The sequence below is a fragment of the Megascapheus bottae genome, chromosome 15 (assembly GCF_031878675.1).
Source record: "Megascapheus bottae isolate mThoBot1 chromosome 15, mThoBot2.hap1, whole genome shotgun sequence".
Taxonomy (NCBI): domain Eukaryota; kingdom Metazoa; phylum Chordata; class Mammalia; order Rodentia; family Geomyidae; genus Megascapheus; species Megascapheus bottae.
The window spans coordinates 56037085-56054227 of NC_143523.1; the positions used below are offsets into that span (position 1 = coordinate 56037085).

At 40.9% G+C, this 17143-nt stretch overlaps 1 protein-coding gene and 1 long non-coding RNA gene across 13 annotated transcripts in view; one reads left to right on the forward strand and one right to left on the reverse strand.

Annotated features, from left to right (window-relative positions):
* Ptpn20 (protein tyrosine phosphatase non-receptor type 20) overlaps positions 1-8956 on the reverse strand; it is a 67072-nt gene extending 58116 nt beyond the window's left edge. The window contains exons 1-2 of one of the 10 annotated variants that reach the window (XM_090346749.1): positions 8850-8956; positions 7228-7359 (exon numbers count right to left, since the gene is read on the reverse strand). The gene's annotated coding sequence lies outside the window, so the exon portion shown is untranslated. Of the gene's footprint in view, positions 1-6571; positions 6760-7227; positions 7363-8481; positions 8805-8849 lie in introns of those variants that run through there. The other 9 variants (XM_090346750.1, XM_090346746.1, XM_090346743.1 and 6 more) reach the window with 9 other exon arrangements.
* The window catches only part of LOC150054397 (uncharacterized), an 85134-nt gene continuing 76945 nt past the window's right edge, over positions 8955-17143 (forward strand). For all 3 annotated transcript variants that reach the window (XR_016537863.1, XR_016537864.1, XR_016537862.1), the window contains exons 1-2: positions 8955-9159; positions 16379-16461. This is a non-coding gene — a long non-coding RNA (uncharacterized LOC150054397). The remainder of the gene's footprint in view (positions 9160-16378; positions 16462-17143) is intronic.

Sequence of the window (17143 nt, forward strand, 5' to 3'; positions counted from 1 at the left end):
TTTACCCAATCATCCAGAAACAAGGACATACTAAATCCACTAGCACAACGATGTTCACTGCAGCACTATTTACCATAGCAAAGATATGGAACCAACCCAGATGTCTCTCAGTTGATGAGTGGATCAACAAGATGTGGTATTTATATACAATGGAATTCTATGCTGCTGTCAGAAAGAACATTGCCCCATTTTTAAGGAAATGGAAAGACTTAGAAAAAAAATATTAAGTGAAGTAAGCCAGACTCAAAGGAACATAGGCTCAATGGTTTCCCTCATTTGTCCTAATCAGTAGAAAACTCGGGCTTTCCTACCAGAAATTTACAATAGAGCAAAACCTAAATACATAAAGCCATATAGTCTGACGCTAAATGAAAGGACCTCCAGTGGGCCAGGAGTTTGGCCTAGTGGGAAAGGACTTCTAGGATATAGAAACAAAAGGCATAATGAGTGATTATTGTCCTTAATGTACTGTTATCTCTCATCTCTTTTGCTGTCCCTTGGTTATCTCATATTGTTACAGTATTTTACCTTGTTATCTGATATATTGTATATATGCTTATTTGGTTAGTTGGAATAGGATAGGGAAGGAGAGAAAACAAGATGAGGGGCAGGAGTGGGGGGAGGGAAATGGGGACCAAGACTTGAGAAAGGGTATCAATGTTTGTGAAGTAATGCACCTTCTATCTGGTGAATATAATGTAACCCTTCTATTAATTACAATAAAAATATATGAAAAAAGAAAACAAATAATTGCCTAAAAACATAACACATAAACATTATGAAGTAGTTGTCAAGCCAGGTGCCAGTGACTCATACCTGTAATCCTACCTACTGAGAAAGTTTAGATCTGAGGATCACAATTCAAAGGCAGTCTGAGAAGTCCATGTGATTCTATCTCTAATTAGCCACCAAAAAAGCCAGAAGTGGAACTTTGGCTCAAGTGGTAGAAAACTAGGTATGCATGGAAAAGCTAAGGAACAGTGCTCAGGACCTAAGTTCAAGCTCTGGTACCAGCACATATACAAAAAAGTAATTGCCACACACCATTCATAGGTATTAAAGGCAGCATGTGTTACCTAGCAAGCTCAGTAAGAGTTACTGTGACCATCCTTTCTAACTATACCAAGATCAATCGTTATAGTCATTATTTCCTATTGGTGACAGCATCTTTGAAGTTAAATATTTCAAGTACAATTCTGTTTATTACGTTTTTTTCTAAGAAGATAATTTTCCACAATTCCTCTTTCTTCTGACTCTTCGTCAGAAACACTTCTAACACCTATACTTTTGCCCACAATTAAGGCTTTCTATATCATGCACCTCAAAACTCTTTCCAGTCTCTATCCCTTTCTCAGTTCCTGAGCCACTTCTATATTTTCAAGGTATTTCTTACAGCAAGCCAATGTTTCCTGGCACTAAAATATATTATTAGTCTCCCAGGGCTACAGCATAGTACTAGACCACCAACCAGATAGCTAAGAAACAGAAATGTATTATCAATGGGGTAGAAAGAGTCTGAAACTTGGGCCGGGAGTTTGGCCTAGTGGTAGAGGCTTGCCTAACATGCATGAAGACCCGGGTTCGATTCCTTGGTGCCACATACAATAGAAAAAAGCCAGAAGTGGTACTGAGGCTCAAGTGGTAGAGCTCTAGCCATGAGAAAGTCCAAGGACAGTGCTCAGGCCCTGAGCTCAAGCCCAGGACTAGCAAAAAAAAGTCTGAAACTAGCGTGGCAAGAAGGCCATATACTCCCTCTCTGAAAGCTCTAGGAAATGATCCTTCTCTCTCCCTAATGTCAATGGTTGCCAACAATCCTTAATAATTTTTGTCATGTGCGCACATCACTCCAGTTTCTTTTTGTGTTGTCATGTGGATTTCTCCCTCTGAGCTTGCATCATAATTTCTCATCTTACGAGGTCATCACACATGTTGGTTCAGATTTAATTTTCACTCATTCACCTCTATAAAGATCCCAATCTCCAAATAAGGTTACAAGAACCCAGGGTTAGCATTTTAAAGTACCTTTTTGAAAGTACAAAAATAATAAGAGAAAAATCTATATGACCTTAAAGTTTGAAAATGAATTTTCACACATAGCATTGAAAGGATGATCCATGAAAAACAAATTAACAAATTCTGTTCTGCCAAAGACACTGTTATAAAAATAGTAAGACAAGCCATGGGCTTGGACAAAATTTTTATAAAACATGTATCTGATAAGTAATTTATAATCCAAAATATGAATAAAAACAAAGGCATCAGATGGCTGTAGTTGTGTAGCTTATTTCTGGGTCTACTATTGCAGCAATCTGGTGTCGTGCAGGTATCATGCCTGCCATTGTTGTTTCTGACTCTGTAGTATAGATTTAAGGTAGTTATTTTGATAGCTCCAGCGTTGCTCTAAGTCATTTGTACTTCCAAGGGAATTGTAGGATTTTTCTATTTGTGTGAAGAACACACTGAATTGTTGATGGAGATTGGATTGAATCTGTAGACTGCTTTCAGTATCAACCATTTGCACAATACTAAGTCTGCCAAACTATGAACATGACAGATCTTTATATTTTTGATTGTCTTCTTCCTTTTCTTTCATCAGTCTTTATAGTTTTCTTTGTTTATTTTTGGTGATCTGAATGCTGTCCCTGAGCTCTTCAGCTCAAAGTTACTGCCTGACACTTGAGCCAAGCCCCACTTCCCATTTTCTAGAGGTTAATTGGAGATAAGAGTTTCAGCTCCTTTTGTGCCCAGGCAGGCTTTGAACTTGATCCTCAGCTCTCAGCCTCCTAAGTAGCTAAGATTACAGGCATGAGCCACCACGCCTGGCTAGTGTTTGTAATTTTCTCTGAAAAGGTCTTTCAGTACCTTTGGTTTATTCCTAGTTGTTTAACACTTTTTTAGGCTACTATGAATGGGATTGTTTTCCTGATTTTTCAGGCTTCATTATGCTCAGAATGTGGCTTAATGTGGCTTGTCTAGCATTCATGAACCCCTGGGTCTGATACCTTGGTACCACATAAACAGAAAAAGCTGAAAGTGGCGCTGTGGCTTAAGTTGTAAAGTGCTAGTCTTAAGCAAAAAGAAGCTCACAGACAGCGCCCAGGCCTTCAGTTCAAGCCCCAGGACTGCTCCAAAAAAAAAGCAAAACAAAACACCCAAAACCTATGTTGATGAAAAGACAGCCACTTCAATAATTGATGCTTGAAAAACTATGTTATAAGGCTGGCACTAGGACCCTGTCTCTCACCCTGTACAAAAACCAATTCTAAATGGGTCAGAGATCTTAATGTAAGGCTTAAAACTTGCAAACCACTAGAAGAAAACAGAAAATACCATTGAAGATGTAGGTACAAGTAGCTCTTTTCTCAACAGAACCCCAAATGCTTAGAAAATAACAAGTACTGAAAAATGAAAGTGCATCAAATTAAAAGGTTTCTGGCTCAGCAATAAAACAATTCCCAGAGGCAAGAGAAAAACTGGATAAAGGATTGATTTCCAAAATGTAAAAAGAGTTCAAATACCTCATGTTTTCACTCACTGCAGAATCTACACACACACACACACACACACACACACACACACACACCATGAATTTAACTATGGGCCTTATTTCAGGCCAAGACAAGAGGGAGAGGGAAGGGGGGAAGAGAATGATGGAAGATGATTAATATCAAAATGCACAGTGTCTATGTCTGATGATGGTATAAGGGAACTTACTGAAAGATAAGGAGTCAGAAGGCACTGGGAAAGAGCAATGAATATAGTTGATCTAAGTCACAATGAATGGTGAAATCCTATGGTACAAGTAATTTACACTAAAAAAAATGAGTGGGGAAAAAGAATCACAGGAGAGTACAAGCTATGCTGGGGATGGAAACCAGTGGGAGAGTACTGGGCAATCAAAAATTAAATTAAAGAGTAAACACAATCAAAGCATTTTATATGCATTTGCAGAATGAAACCTGTTATAATTGTTTTAAGAAGGAGAGGAGAAATGGAGGAGGTAAATCTGATCAAAATATATGATTTATGAAAATATTATAATGTACATATAGAAATGTCACAATGAAATCCCTCCCTGCACAACAAATATATGCTAATAAAATGGTATTTAAGAAGAGCTCAAAGACTAATGGCAAAAGAATAAACAATCCAATTAGTAAGTGGATAAATAAAAGTTTTCAAAAGATGTGCAAATGGCTAATGAACACATGAAGAAATGCTCAACATGTTTAACCTTGAAGAAAATGCAAATTTTAAAAATCATAAAGATTCTTTTCATTCCAGTCAGAATGGCTGACATCAAGAAAAACAATAACAAGAACAGAAGGAATGGCTCAAATGGTAGAATGGTGGCACTCAGTTCAACCCCAGAATTACCAGGTGCTCATAGTTCACATCAGTAAGCCTTGCTTCTCAGAAGGCCAAGATTGGAGGATTACAGTTCAAAAGGCAACCCAGACAGAAAAGTCTGTGGAGATTAAGGTTAGAGACACATCTCAGGTTGTAGAGCACCAGTTGTAAGCATTTGAGATGAGAATAAAGGATCCTATGCTTAAACTCAGAAAGGTAAAGATAAAGAGACAGATGGAGGGAGGGACAAAAGGAGGGAGGGAGGGAGGGAGGGAAAATGGAAATAAAATATAGTGGTGAAGATGTAGGCAAAAAGAGATGCTTATCCATTGTTGGTGGAAATGTAAATTTGTGTATCTATTAGAGAAATCAGTATGTACCAGGTACTTAAACAAACTAAAGGTAGAATGATTTATGATCCAGCTATATAAACCCTGAGCATTGATCTGAAAGAATTTAGTAAACATACAAGACAAGCATTATTCACTATAGCCTATGGAATTAACCTATAGAATCAATCAGTGAATGGATGGAGAAAATATTATATATCCAGGTGCACGTGGCTAGGCCTGCAATCCTAGCTACTCAGGAAAATTGACATCTGAGGGTCACAATTCAAAGCCATCCCAGGCAGGAAAGTCTGTGAGACGCTCATCTTCAATTAGACGCCAAAAAGACAGAAGTAGAGTTGTACCTCAAGTAGTACAGCACTATCCTTGAACAAAGGTGCTCAAGGACAATACCCAAGTCCTGAGTTCAAGCCCCAGGAGTAGCACAAATAAAAAAAGAAAATGTGATATATATATATATACACATATATATGTATCATATATATGAAAATATCACAATGAAATTCCTTTCTATAAATAATATGATAATAAAAATGTTAAATGACACCTCACCAAAGAAATATATAAATGAGAAATAAGCACATGAACGATGCTAAACCTTCAGTCAATGGAGAGCTGCAAATTAAAACAACTAGATGTCATTAAGCCAGATTGACCACACCTACTGCTAGTAAGGATATGTAACAATAGACTTACTCATTTATTGCTTAGAGAAATGTAAAATAATTGAGCTACTCTGGAAGATAGTTCAGCAGATTGCTATGAAGCTAAACATACCATTGCCATATGATTCAGCACTTGTTCACCTAGGTATTTACTCAATTAAATGAAAACATGTCCACACAAAAATGTGCGGTCAAATGTTTAGACTTTGTTCAAGAAACCAGAAGGAACTAAGATATGATTCAGTATGTCAATAAATAAACTATGATATGTCTATATAAGGAACATTATTAAGTGACAAAGAGAAATGAGCTATCAAGCCATGATAAAATATGGACCAACCTTAAATAAATGTTACTGAGGGAAAGAAATCAATCTATAAGGCTATATGCTAAATTAGATGACATGGTAGATAAACAAAGGTCAGGGAAATAAGCAGAAGACTGAATATATGAAATACAAAGGATTTTTAGAGCTATGAAACTATTCTGTATGATACTATAATAATAGATACATGATATTACATAATTTGTTACAAGTCACATAAATGCACAGTACAAAGAGTAAACTTAATGTATAGGTTCCACTTAGTAAAAACTTACAATGATGCATTAATTGCAACAAATGTTATCAAACTAATGTGAGATATTAATAATAAGGAAAATTATGGGAGTGAAGGTGCATATAAGAACTCTATACTAACTGTTCAACTTTTCCTGAAACTTTTCTAAAAATGAGTTCTATAAAACAGAACATTTCAAAAACAAAGGGAATGTGTTTTTCAAAGGTATTTATCTAATGCAATTATTATATTGTCAATTTTATAACAAATATAAACATAAAATGTATGACAAGTATAACAAAGTATGTCTAGGAAGTAATGAAAGTAAACTTCTGCAGTAATTACACTATAGGAAGTAATGAAAGTAAACTTCTGCAGTAATTACACTATAGGTAAAGTTGTGTATTATTAGCAGATAGACTATGATACACTATTGCAAATTGAGAGCAATCCTAAAGAAAGAAAAAGCAGAGGAAGAAGCAGAAAATAGGAAATTTAGCAGCAGCAAAATCCTAGAGCAGAGATATAATGGAGTCAAGAAAGTCCTCACTTTAAGTCAAAGAAGTTGTAAAGAGAAAAGAATGGAAAGTGGAATCAATATCAAACTAACATTCAGCCACAGTGATAACTGCTTTAATTCTAATACCTTTAAGTAGCCAAACTCTGTAATGGCCCAGCAGTTTTGTTTTGTGTTTTTGGTTCTTAAACAGAGCCTAGCTGTTAGGTCCGACTGGAAGCAATGACTTCTTCCCTTGGCTCTCTCCCCCTGCACCCTGGAAATCCCTGCTCAGCACCTGTAACCCTGGCAACTGGCATGCCTGGGGGCAGTGGGAGGTCCCCACTGAGGTATTTCCTCATCCTCTGAGATCACATCCACTTCTGCTGTGTCTATGCCCCTCCCCAGCCCTAAGCACTCTTGCTTGCTGGACTCCATCTTGGCGGCAGGAGTCTGCTCTTTCCTCACACAATAAACCCTCTTCTGAACTGCGTGGAGTTTCCTTTCGGCAGACCTTACACTAGCAAGATCAGAAGCTGGAAATTAGTTTGATATCAGATGTTATTATTATTTAAATCTGAATATAGCCCAAGTAGTCAGGAAGAAATGACAACCTGAAATTAAACTGAAATGTATATCTGGTGATCCAAGATCTGTAGATTTTGTAATTACCAGTCTATCAGAACCAAAAGTGAAATTCAGTAATAAAATATTTTCATAAAAACTTAATAACTGTCATTATGATCAACTCTCAACCCATCTGGTCCAGAGTAATGCTTCTAACATGGTTCTAACATGCAAACAACCTGAAATATAAAGTATATAAATGTAACCACATCAAAAACCAGACTTCTGAACAGCTACAAACTGCAGTTGATTCTGGTTTGATTGAAGAGCGTGGCACAGGAGAAGATCAGGTCAGGAGGTAAATGTCATCCCTCCTCAATCACAGTTGTACAAAGAAAAATGAAAAACAAAAAGAGAAATTGTTATTCATCACAGACCTGGCACTATATTAGATGCTTTTCATGAATTACCTATCCTTACAGTAACTTCCCAAGGTCGAACTTGCATAGAAAAACACACAAGCATACTAGTTGGCCTCACAAATACACTACTACATCTCTCACTTAATACTGACAGCAGCTCATGTGTGTAATCCTAGATACTCAGAGGCTAAGATGTGAGGATCAAGGTTAGAGGCCACACCAGAGAGATAACTGTAAAAGACTCTCATGTCCAATTAGCCAGAAAAAAAGCCAGAAGTGGAGATGTGGCTCAAATAGCAGAGCACCATTGTTGAAGGGAAACAGCTAAGCAAGAGAAGAAGCTAAGCAAGAGTGTTGAGTTACTGAGTTCAAGCCCCAGTGCCAGGACACACACATATGCATACACACACACTCCACATTTGACTGAAAGTTCCCTAAAACACTTCTAATCATGAAATACATCTTACACCTTAGCACTCAACACAGGTGAACAGCACACTTTCATACTCCATATGGTGGCTATTCCTCCTTTTCTTTATGAATTTTCTCGCTAATCCAGACCCTTTGTGTAAATACCATCAAATATGAAGATAACCGCATAGGAAAACTGTATCTGACATCCTTCAGAAAATGGATTCAAATTTCTAATATCCTATCTGACATCACCTTGAAAAATCTAGTAGAAGTTTTGCCAAGTGATTGGCAGATGGAGAAGGGGACAAACAGAGGATTATCTCACTTGGGGCGAAAAAAGTGGGGCTAAATGTCAATGACAGCCTATAAAGGTAGTCCACTTGGTATTTCATACCCCAGAACTCAAAACGTCAACGCTGATGACACAGCTGCCAAGAATGACACCTAGCCACAGCTCACAAATGTCCAGGAGAAGGACCCTGCCAATCTCCTTCCTGAATCCTCAGCTTCTAGAACTGCCTGGCACGGCAAGGGTGTTCAACAACAGGTGAATGACCCACTGATGGCCTATCTCCCGGGCTCCTCGGCCTCCACTGACCCCTTGAGACACAACTGGAGTCCTTTCCCCCAAAACCTCCTCAGTCCCCGTCAACAGACCTCAAGTCTTGATATCCAGTCACAGAGCAGCCACCTATCAATCACACAGCCACAGGCCAAGTCCTCCCCCTCCAACTCCACTGTGCTCTTAGTGTTCAGGGCTGGCGCTCTACCACTTGAGCCACAGTCCAGCTTCTGGCTTTTTGCTGGTTAACTGGAGATGAGTCTCACGGACTTTCCTGACCAGTCGCGCCTCGCTCTGTGGTCCTCACACCTCAGCCTCTTAAGTAGCCTGCCACGGCAGGGGTCCGGGGTCCAGTCAGCAACAGCACCCTCTGCTTAGTCAAAAGTAGTCCCCAGGATTCCCTTCACCCGTCTGCACCTCAGCATCCCCGGCCCCCCGCCTGGCCCCGGCCACCTTTCCTCACCTGGGCCTGTTGCACAGGGGGGGCCGCAACCGCCACGCCAGTTGGGTTCGCGCCAGAGCTTTGTCCAATCCCAGCAGCGCCTGTGAGCCTGCGCAGTGCAACTTCATCCTGCGCTAGGCCCTCAGCGAAGATAACCGGAACCGGAAGTGCCTCCCCCACTGGTCTTCTTCCGGTCCCTCGTCATCACCCTACGCAAGCCTCTCTCCCTCCCGTGGCACGGCAGGTTGACAATGCCAGCCGCCCTCTGAGGTATTCCCTGCTCCTCGACCCCTAAAACCGTGTACTCAGGGCCGACTAAATCTTCTACTGAGTGAGTCCTGGGGCAGCGGTTTGGTAGGGGAAGAGGGAAGAGGGTTGGTTACAGGCAGACAAGAGGAGTGTCAAGCTTGGGCCACAAGATGAAGGCCGTGGACTGTGGGTAAAGTAGAGGAGATTCAAAGTGTGGGTGCTGCCCGGAAGCTGGGCGCCATTGGTTCCTGTCTAAACTACTCAGGAGGCTGAGAGACCTGAGGCTCACCGTTCAAAGCCAGCCTGGACAGAAATGTCCATAAGACTTATCTCCAGTTAGTCAGCAAGAAGCTGGAAGTAGAGGTGTGGCTCAAGTGCTAGAGGCCTGCAATAAACAACAGCAACAACAAAAGAAAAGCTAAGGGACAGTGCACAGGCCTTGAGTTCAAGCCCCAGTATCAGCTTACTGGCACACACACATGCACAGTAACCCGGAAACAGAAGTCACAAACACTTTTTCTACACAAACACACCTCTATCTGTTCTAGAGCCACACTAGGGGGTCCAGTTTCCTTGAAGGTATGACAAGATGGCTGCATTTAGCCCCAGCCTTCCGTGTTGATCTAAGCAGAGAGTCACATGCTTTACTGAACTGGAGCTGAATAGCAATGGCCAACTCTCTGTCCAGGCACAGGGCGGGCAGTTTCTTCTTCTGGAGCCCCAGGTGGAAGATTGCTTCTCTCCAGCAGAGGTGCCTCTTCCTGCAGCAGCCAAGATGCCCTGCAGGAAAACCATGCTGTGACCAAGATAGGAGTCATCCCTTAAACATGGCCCAGTGTACAATGTTTCCCTTCCCGTGCACAGTACCTAATATTAGGACTCTGTACATGGTCACCATTCCACAAACATAAGCCGCATCAACAAACTGAAATGTCCTAGATTGTGTGCTGCACATCAGGAAATCCCTGCATGAAGATTAAATGAACACTGGGTGGGAGTAGACACTGAAGTCTCATCCCTCTGCTCCAAGACTTTCTTCTGTGTTATATACCACACAGCCCCAGAGGCAGTGACTCAAACAACTTCTTCTTGGCTTTCTGGAGTTTGGGGTATTTTTGTTTGGGCTGTACTAGGGTTTAACTCAGCATCAAACTTGCTAGGCAAGTACTCTGCTGTTTCAGCCAAGATCTCTCTGTTTTAGTTATTTCTGCAGTCAGACTTCCCATTTTTTGATAACAGACACACAGAACCACACACACACATACACACACACACGCACGCACGCACATACACATACACCACCTGATTGAGATGACCCTCTCACTAACCTTTTGGTGGATCTGGCTGCAAACTGTGAGCCTCCTGATTCTAACTTCCCACATAGCTAAGATTACAAGTAGACATCACTACACCAAACCTAGCTTTCTGGTTTATTTGGTTTTTGTTTGTTTTGGTTTGGGTTTTTTTTTTTTCAAAAGTTTTGGCTCCCTCACAGATTACCACCATTTCTTAGGGACCATTTCAAGCCTCTTGTATCCTAAGAACTACCAGCAGTACAAATTTTATATACCTAACTACAAGTCCCTGCTTTACTCATTGTACTGGATTACTACTTTCCCTTCCCTGAAACATGCACTTCTCTAGAATAGTAATCATCCCGACTTCTGTGCTCATCATTCCTATTCACTCTGTCTTGCTTCTCTCTGAATAAAGAGCCTGCCAATGATGTGCCCCCTGTCCTGTTGAGGGTAGAACTAGATGCCCTCCCTACATCAGGCCACAGACATTCATGTACCAGACACTGATTCCAGAAGTGGAGCAGAGGCCCGGTTGCTAAGGTTCCCTCTCCTCAAAGATGTAGGACTTAGCCTCACAGGATTGCCTGCCATACCCCAATGCCACCACTCCCAGTACAAACCTGCTCCCCTTCTCTGGTCCATCAGCCAAGACCCCAGTGTTGCTTTTCTTCTGGTTCCCTTTGTAGACTGGCTGAAGAGCAGGGTTGTCCACTACCTCACTAAACCCTAAATACTCACTAGTAATTTCTCAGTGTCTTGATCCATTTTTGTGGGGCTAAGCTGATATAGTACTCCTTCATTGGTCTGTAGGGATATGTTCCAAGATTCCCTGTACTTGAAACCACAGATAGTACTAAACCCTTTATATATTATTTTTCCATAAATACATGCATATTATAAAGCTTAACATTTGTTAATTTTTTTGCCAGTGCTGGGGCTTGAACTCAAGGCGTGGATACTGTCCTTGAGCTTTTGCAAGGCTACCACTTGAGCCACAGCACTACTTCCATGTCTTTTTTTGTGTATGTGGTACCAAGGAATCAAACCCTGGGCTTAGTGCATGCTAGGCAAGCAGTCTACCACCAAGCCACACACCCAGCCCTTGATTTAAAATTTAAAGCTTAAAATTTATTTTATTATAGTAATGATAAAATAGAATAACGATAACAAATACTCTTTTTTGTGGGTCATAGGGCTTGAACAAGGTCTGGGTGCTGTCCCTGAGTCTTCAGCTCAAGGGTACCGCCCTACCCCTGGGCCTGGGCACTGTCCCTGAGCTCTTCAGCTCAAGGCTACTGCCCTACTGTTGAGCCAAGCCCCGTTTCCCATTTTCTAGAGGTTAATTGGAAATAAGAGTCTCAGGTCCTTTTGTGCCCAGGCTGGCTGAGATCCTCAGATCTCAGCCTCCTGAGTAGGTAGGATTACAGGCATGAGCCTTTAATAAAATTGTCAGTTATCACTACATTTGCACTTTGAGGCCATTAATGAGTAAAATAAAGTTTTCTTGCACATAGACACTGAGATAATGATGACAATCAATCTGATAATAACCAAGAAGGCTTCTAAGTGACTAATGAATGTGTACTCTATCCTGCATGAATCCACTGACTGGACATGTGGATGGGGCATGCTCCAGGCAGCATGGAGTAACATAGTTTGAGATTTCATGGGACTTGGAATTCTTGAGTAATTTTAAAACTTATTTATTTCTGGAATTCCCCTGTGAACATTTTCTTGGGTCAAAGTTAACCACAACTAAAACTGCACAAAGCAAGGACATAGGTAAGAGCAGACTACTGTAATTTAGAACAAGTATAAGTCTGTTTCCTTATAGTTCTAGAGACTAGAAAGTTCAATATCAAGGAACTGTCAGAGTTTCACCTAATTTCCTGCCCAAGCTGCAATCCTCAGATCTCAGTCTCCTGAGTAGCTAAGATTACAGGCATAAGCCTGTAATTGGATTGCCTAATGGCAATTAAATTTTAATACATTTTGAAGGGTGGAAATATTCAAGCAGTAGACTAAGGAAACTAACACAGAGGAGCAACAGTGACAAGCTAGAGAGGTGGTACTGGTTATAGGATCTTAGCCTTGGCAGGCCCTGCCCATGGTCTGGGTACCTAGAATCCTTCTGATATGGTTGGGCCCATCTCAACCTCACAGATTCAAGCACTGATAGTCAAGGCCTGTCTTCACAAGCCATGGATCCAAAAGGATTCCAGTGGACAGCCCAAACTCAGAATCTTGGGACCCTAAGTTGCTTCTTAGGAGTCCCCAAGGCCCATGCTCAAGTTCAGAGTCTTTTCATTCAGATTTTGGGAAGAGCAGATGATGAAAATTTTAAGACACAGAAAAACAAAACAGTAATTATCACTTTGGAGGCATTGTTCTTCCATAGGACCCCTAGCATAGGCCTCTATTTGGCTGCCCAGTTTATTTTGGGTAGATTTCTTCACACACACAGCCGTGTGAGTTGATGAGGACTATGAACTTAGAAGAAACGGTATGGCTTCTCTGTGTGTTTCTTTCTCTCTATCCATCTTTGAGACAGTTCTCATAAAAGACTCTATAAAAATAAATTGAGCAAAATCCAAAGCCAATAAACATCCCAGTGGGGACTGAAAATGGTTTTTATTAAAAGAGCAGGAGGACTGCACTTACCTCATGAATTTCTGGCTGCCTAACCCTGAGTTTGGCACAGAGAAGATTCCCAATAAATATAAAATGAATGATCCATTAGCTGGCTGTTCACTGTCTGCAGCTTCAACCAGCTATTGGTCTGCATGCTTATACATCAAGGCAGGAGAATCCTCAGGCTATAGTTCTCTTTAGAGCTGCCAGATTGGCAGGAGAGCTTCCCACAAACTTGCCATCACTTCCAGCTTCACTTACTAACTGTAAAATAGTGATGTAGCAAAAACCAAAGTGCAAAGACTGGCTGATCTTAACAGAGAAGCTGGATTCATGCCTTTCTGTTCTAATGTAGTACTATGCCAAGCCCTGTGCTTTATAGCAAAAATAGAGACACTTCCAAGTTATTGAATATTTCTAGCTGGACCTAATAGTTACAGAAGGCAATTTCTTTTTCTCCTTTCAATGTAATTAAAACTCATTGTCTACATGTCTTTTCCTCCTGGGCTGATACATGTGAAATCTTGAAGTAGTCCTTAACGTAAAATATCCAAAACAGTCCCATTTCTTTGTAAGACTCCTTCTAGTTTATCTGATTGCTCGGTTACCTCTGCTTCTAGCCTGGGGAATAGATGCCATCGTCTTCTCCTTTCTTACCCAGTTTCACATCAACTTAATACCTGCCAGACATAGGATCTAATGCCATTGCAGTTGGCAATGGGCCTTCTGAGCAGGTATTTTTCAGCTGGCTGTTTTGGAGAAAAAAAAAACCTCTGGTTTCTTAGGAAATCACCTGTAACTTTCCAAGTATATACAGCTCTATTGCCTTGGTCATGGTACCTTTGGTCAGCTGCTTATAAAAACTTCCAAATTCCCTCCAAGACTATCCATATGTTTATTTAGCTTGTGCCATGAATAAAAACATCAAATGGGTAGGTGGAGGCTGAACTTGTAGGTGTGTCTCTGTGACTGAAAAAAAGTCTTTTTTCTGGAGCTGGAAAGGCCACCTTTCTGTAATCCAGAAGCCACAGAAAGGTGCCTTCTTGTGATTTTTACCAGTGCCCCACCCTTCTTTAAGCTATGACTCTGACTCTTTCCAGCATGGTTCCATGTCACCCTTTCATATTATACAGTGGCTCCAGGCAATGCCATGCCTTTAAGCCTACTGCCTATTGTTATAATCTGAATGTGTCTTCCTCTAAATTCATATATTTATATGTAATAACTAGTATGGTAATATTTTAGGGTGGGGCCATTAGTCATGATGGTAGAGCCCTTGTGAATGGGATTTCTGGGCTTACAAAGGAGATAGAAGGGAGCCAGCTCTTCTTCCACCACATGAAGTCAGGCAAGTTTCACAGTATGTGAAACACATAGAAGTGTCATCAATGGACCCTCACCAGACACCAAATTTTCTACTGCTGTCTTGGACTTCCCAGCCTCCAGAACTGTGGGAAATAAATTCCTGCTGTTTAGTAATTAACTAGTCTATGGTCCTTTTGTTATAGCAGCATGAATAGGTGAAGATGGCAATCTAGGAAAATTCCCATGTTCTTGCCCAGACAGGAAAATGTCAGGGCTGGGCTCCAGGTTGCTTCATCTACTCTCCAGCTTCCTGCTCTTGAATCCAGTGTTGATTTCATTATAAGATTGTGTCTTCAGGTCCCAGGTCCCATAGCTAATGGTAATACATGGTAGATGGTAGATAAATACCTTCATCTAAACCTTTCCTTGCACCTCTGAGAGTATTTTTCTTAGTGTCTCACAAAACAGCCATGTGTTTCACTGGCTTGAGTGTTAGTTAAGCTCTATTAGTTCTATCACTAGCAAGTGTGGCTATCCTAAAATCAATAAACTTTACCCTGGTAGGAAGGAAGAGGAAGGAATGAAGAGACAACTCACTGTATACTCCACACCTACTATATATAGTAAGCACACCCTAGGCAGAGAGAGGTTTAAAACCTGATGGTCTTGAATGGACTTGTCAAACAGAGCAACGATTTGATGATCAGTCAGGCAATGACAAGTCTAATATAGAACCAAAGGAAACACAGCATGCCTTCTCTCCCTCTCTTACCACCCACAATGGTAGACTGTGACAGTTTAAACTCACCTTCAAACCATCCTGTTGCTTCTCCCTTTGGATGTCAGTGCCCACATCTATCTTTAGAGTCCTTTCTACAGAAGCTCTGACAGATAACACCAGAGTGCAGCATCGCTTTGTGACCACAGTAACTGTTTCCTTTGCAAAGGAATATATTGTGTTTCTGCCTTAGTGAAAACATGCCTCTGGGGATGCCCCATTCCCAGAGACCTCAAATTCTAAATGTGCAAAATCAAAGTGATCACACTATGGCATTCAGAGTTTTCTATAACAGATACCTCCGATTATCAACTTAAAAAGAGGACAGGTAGATTGGAGCTCTCAGTTTGGGTCAGTTGGTCCTATTGTTTTTGGACCTGTTGTGAGGCAGCACATCTTGAGAGGAGTGTGAGAGAGGAAGATGCTCACCTCACTAGAAGCAGGGAGAATGAGGAAGACACCAGAATTTCATAATCACCTCTAGGACACAACACCAGAAATGGAAAGATTTCTTATTAGGATTCACCTTTTAAGTGTCTGCCAAGCCAGGCACTGGTGGCTCACACCTATAATCCTAGCTGCTAAGGAAGCTGAGATCTGATTGAAGCCAGCATGGTCAGAAATGTCTGGGAGACTCTTGCTGCCAATAAAACAGCTCAGAATAAAAACCAGAACTGGCACTGTGGCTCAAGTGGTAAATTGCTAACCTTAGTGCTAAATTTAGGGCTTGGGACAGTGCCCAGGCCCTCAATTCAAGCCTCAGGATCAAAAAAGAGAAAAAAACTTTCTGCCACCTATCTGTAGCCTGTAACACATAGGTCTCAGTTGATGACTACATCACTCCTTCTTAGGACTCAGTAGTCTCTAATGTAATTTTAATTTTTACTTCTCAGATACTAATCATTTCTCCTCCTCTCAAATCAAACTAATCTTCCACTGTGAGTTCTGGCTAGAACAAATACCTGCTGAAAAGCCAAGCCTCTTCTATTATCCCCTACCCTTACTTTAGCTCCTCCCCTCCCTCTCAATCCCCATGCATCCTCAGTTGGTATGTTGTATGCTGCTTGCCACCTCACCATATCAAACATGCTATAGCCTTTAACGCTTATACCCCTTCTCACTGAGAAATGCCTTGTACTCCATTTAGGACCGTCTTCTAGGGCAGGATTAGAATTCCCTTTGGGGGGGGGGAATCTGTATTGTTTATACATTTATGTCCATACCATCATTCTAGAACAAATCACATTGATTATAGTACTATTTCCTATATTTGTGCTTTATCTCCTCAGCCTCAGGATGCCAACTCCCAGATGACAATGCTCATCCACGCCCATCATTAATCTCAGCCTGAAGCATGTCATACTGCTATGAAGTAAGTGCTCATGGTGCAGACACAGCTAGAGCTATTCCAATATTCTTCCTACTGCTTTTTCTGCATGATTATATTATGCAAGAGAGTTACATGTAATGAAGGGAAAGAATTGATCTAGACTTGTTTCAATTTGTGAAAAGAGAACCAAAACTGCAAATGCTACAATGGCTGCAGTGACTAGATAGATGGGCTATTGGGAACAACTCAGATATAGTCAGCACCCTAAGACTGTCTTAATCAGACAGTCTGCAGGTGTCTGTGAAACCCACCCTGGTCTTACATGGAGTAGTCATGGCCTAGTTAAAGCCATGACTTTAATAAGAGACAAAGAGTTAGGAAATCAACTTCCTTTTTTCAAGTAAGATTTTCATGTTGAAATAATTGTATATTTGTATGAAATTAGAATTGATTTCCCATAACCTTTACCCAGTTGGTTCCAGTGGTAGGCACCTTGCAAAACTGTAGTACAATATTATTATAATCATAGTGTATACATTGATATAATCTATACATCTGGATCAGACTTACTCAATCACCCCCTTAGTGTTAAATTGTATATAATTTTATCACATGGGTAAATTCACATCCACTCCACTACCAATGTCATATTATCATGGTATAGAGCCGTGTGTGTGTGTGCTTGTGCGTGCATGTGTGTATGTGCGCACATGCAGTGAGGCTT